Below are 4,272 nucleotides of genomic sequence, written 5' to 3' on the forward strand. Positions count from 1 at the left end.
TTCCAGTTTTAAACATGTGTGAACAGTCTTGCAGTACAGGCACTTGGCATGAAGGTTGACATGTCAAGGGAGAAGACAGCAGTTTTTGTGGAGAGTGCTTTGATGAAGGAGGGGGGTCTATGGAGAGAGAGAGAGGGTTGAAGAGAGACAGGAGAAGAAAAGCAATGAAGGTGAAGCTGGCCTTTTGCAGTAAAATCAGTGCTTGCTCACCGACTTTACACTGTGGTAGGGAGTTACCTTCTAGACCACAGCTCCACCATGGCAACCAGTGACAGAACAAAAGAGACAGGTGTACAGTGAAGAACCTGGCAAGACACAACAGCATCCACCATACCAGGAAGGGAAGAGATGATTAGAGACACAGGGCTGTTGCTCTGAATAAGCACTGCCTAAAATATGCCCAATGATAAATAAGAGAGAGGATGAGAGAGACTCCTGGGAAGAGCAGGGAGTGTGGCAAAGCAGGCGAAGAGAACAGTGTAGGCAGTGGCTTATGGGTAGAATAATGAATGCTACCCTCCTTTTCTTTATTCAGGACTTTCTGACCTAGCCCCAGGATTGAGGGGAGAGGTAAGGTAATGTTACCATGAAGCAACAGTGATGAGTTTTGTATGTTTGAGGAAGGTCCAATGGGTTTAGGAAAGAAAACATCACAAGTACATATTAGCCTGTGAAGAGTGCTGACATCTCCCTTCATGAATTCTAGTCTCTGTATGGAAGTGCATTTTTCTAGTGCATTTTGCATGGCTGGAAGTATTGCTAAATACAGCCTACCCAGCGTGTCCTTCTGAAGCACAGCTATCTCCTACTGTCAATAGTTCAGCATGGTCTTTCCTCAAAAGTATGAGATCTGTGTGCTCTATCCCAATGGTTTATGCCTCTGTAAAGTCAATGATGTAAGCAGAGCAGTCATATTTTCCCCAAGGCAGACAGTGCTGGGTGCGCTGGTTAGTCTTTTGTCATTTTAACACAAGCTAGGGTCAGGTAGGAAGAGGGAATCTCTATTGAGAAACTACTGCTAACAGACTGGACTGCAGGCACCTTTGTGGGGCACAGGAGGGCCCAGCCCATTGTGTGTGGTGCTGCCTCTGGGCACAAGGCCCTCCATTGTATCAGAAAGCTGGCTAAGTAAGGCAGCAAGTAGCTTTCCTCCACGCCTCTGCTTCAGTTCTTGTGTTCAAGTTTCTTCCCCAGATTTTCCTCCATAATTGCTTGTTACTAGAATCTGAGGACACTTTCCTCAAGTTGCTTTGGTCATGGTGCTTATTTCAGTGACAGCTTGCTAACTGGAGGGTGTGTGTGGGTGCGGGGGGAATAAACCAAGGTTTTATTAATCCTGGCTCTCAGTTTCCAGCACTCAGTCTCTCCTATAAGGACAGTACAGAGAGCAGCTTGCATGATGGTTGCCTTGAGGCAGAAAGTCTCTGAGTGATAGTCTTTTCTCCTTCTCTTACTTCCAGCCTCCAGGTCTATGGTGTTTAGGAAGCGCTGGCCCCACTTTTTTATTTTTTTAAACACCCTTACAGTCACACCAGAAGTATGCTTTGTTAGTTTCCCAGGAACTCTTCAATCTAATCCACTGGGACAATAAGATTAGCCACCAAGCTGTATAAGTAATTCAACATTCAAGGACTCACCAAATGCAAAATGTTGCATGAATTCTGATAGCAAAAAAAACAAATAGCCAGCTATGGCAGTGAATGCCTATAATACCTGCATCTTTGAGACTGAGACAGGAAGACCATCACAATTTCAAGATCAACCTGATTTACAGTACACATTCTAGGCCTGCCAGGGTTACAGAGTTATAAAGTAAGACTTAGACACCTGCACACACATGCACATACACATGCACACACGGTTATAAAGTAAGACTTGAACACACACACACACACACACACACACACACACACACACATGCACACACAGAGTTAAGACTCAGACACACACGCACACACAGAGTTAAGGCTCAGACACACACACACACACACACACACACACACACACACCATAACAATGTATCAAGTACCTCCTGAAATTTAAGGTACAGAGATTAATTAACCCTGTACATCCTTTGTGACTTCTCATGAGGTTTTTTTTTTTTTTTTTTTTTTTTTTTTTTTTTTTTTTTTTGACTAGACATGTTCTCATCAACTACAACAACAGTAGCAACAAAAAGAGCAGGTAGGTAGGGAAAGGGGTCTCAATTGCAGAAGGCACTCAATAAATATTTATTGGGTAGTAAATAAATGTTCTATTGAGGCCTCACCTCTCACTAGCCACTATAAATACAAGTTGTAAATGAGAAGACTCAAAGAGAAAAGTAAGGATAATGATGACAGGTGAGACAGTAAGATGGATTTAGAGCTACAGAATTTGAAACAAGACCAGAGCATTTCTATTCAAGGCAGTGAACAGGGGCCAGGGGCACTGCGCTCTGCTTCTAAGGGTGAAAAGACAGCCTGTGCCTTTAAAAATGCACGGAGAGGACAACAGGGCTAGGAAGCAGGGGGGGTGGGGGGAGGCAGGTGTCTTCCTTGGGTCACTATTGTTGTGATGAAGCCCCAGGGCCAAAGCAACTTGACAGGCAAGGGTTCAATTGGCTACACGAGGGTTTATTTGGCTTAACCTTCCATATCACAGTTGATCATGAAAGGAAGTCAACATGGGAACTCCAACAGGGCAGGAACCTGGAGGCAGGAGCTGATGCAGAGGCAGAAGAAGGGATGCTGCTTATTGGCTTCTTCCCCATGGCTTGCTCAGCCTACTTTCTATAGAATCAGGGCCCACCAGGCTATGGATGGTGCTACCCACAATGGGCTGAGCCCTCCCCATCAATCAATAATTTCAAGAGTGCCTTTCAGCTGAATTTTATGAAAGTATTTTCTCAATTGAGGTTCCTTCCTCCCCAATGAACATAGCTTGTGTCAAGTCGACATAAATTAGCCAGCACAGCAGGTAACTTAGAAGGACATTTTTGAAGCCCCAGAATACAGAAACAGATGGGATCTGGTTGATTAAGAAAACTGATTATGGTGAGTTGTAGCCCCCAAATACCAGCAGGGGATGGGCTTTTCCCAGTAGATGCCTTCAAAAACTCCTGTTCCTGCAGGAGCTGGACTTAGACTCAGATCCCCCCCCACACACACACACATCTGTAGCAAATATGCAGCTTGTTCATGTGGCTCCCCTAACAAGTGGGTCGGGAACTGTCTGTCTCTATTCCTGTCTTTGGGTCCCCTCCCCCCTCTATTTGGACTTCCTAGATGGGCCTCAGTGATGGTTGCTAGAGAGGATGTCTCTAAACCTGCTGGAAATAGATGTCCCTGTGTGGGGTGGTACTCAAGGGGGGTCCCCTCTCTAAGGCAATGGGGGACGTATTTATAAGGATGGCACTGGGAAGAAAGAAGAAACTGTGATCAGGATATAAAGTGAATAAAAATTACTACTACTACTACTAATCTCCTGATCCACAAAGGACAGGGATGCTACCAATTTGGAGATAATTAATATGTTAATTGTAGTCTGAGTCCTTCTGCATAGTGTGTTCTGTTGAATGTATTTCTACTTGTTCTCATGGTCTATCCGCATTGGTCTTTGTGTCCTTTCAGGTGATATTCCTTCCTCAGTGACTTTATACTTACTCTTCATTCTGAAAGACTCTGTCTCTGAACCAACACACCATCACCTCTCCATTGTCATTAAAGCCTCAGCTTCAATTTCACTCACTCACAGACACTTTCTCTGACTGCAACTTCTAAATTGGATGTTGTCTTACGCATGGCTTTCACATACAATCTCAAGTCCCTTCCTTCACAGTGTTAGCCTATACATCTGTCTTACCATGATTATCATATGAGAGCAGGAGCCTTCAGTCTCATGTGCCACAGTGTCCACAACTAGAACATTATTAAGTCCTAGAGCTTGCATCGGTTAACTTCTCCTGCAGAGCAAAGCACTGCAATATGTAATGACCCCAAACTGCAGCCTTTCATTTGGTATGTGATTCAGACCAGCCAGACAGCTCTTACTTGAATGAGCTCATCCAGCTAGAAGGCTGGTTGCTAGATCCATAGTCTTGCCAATGTCATTCTCATGTCTAGTCTGGAGGCTTGAAGCAGCAGAGACAGCATGCACCATGTAACCTGGTTATACAGCAGTCAAGCATGGGCTCTTTGTAGGGAATGTGCAAGCAATCTGACCTGCATTCATGAACAAGTGGGCAGCTCAGAAACGTGAGGAAAAGAAATCACACAGTGGGCTCCTCAAGAA

Source organism: Arvicanthis niloticus, chromosome 1 (assembly GCF_011762505.2).
Source record: "Arvicanthis niloticus isolate mArvNil1 chromosome 1, mArvNil1.pat.X, whole genome shotgun sequence".
In the NCBI taxonomy this organism is placed as follows: domain Eukaryota; kingdom Metazoa; phylum Chordata; class Mammalia; order Rodentia; family Muridae; genus Arvicanthis; species Arvicanthis niloticus.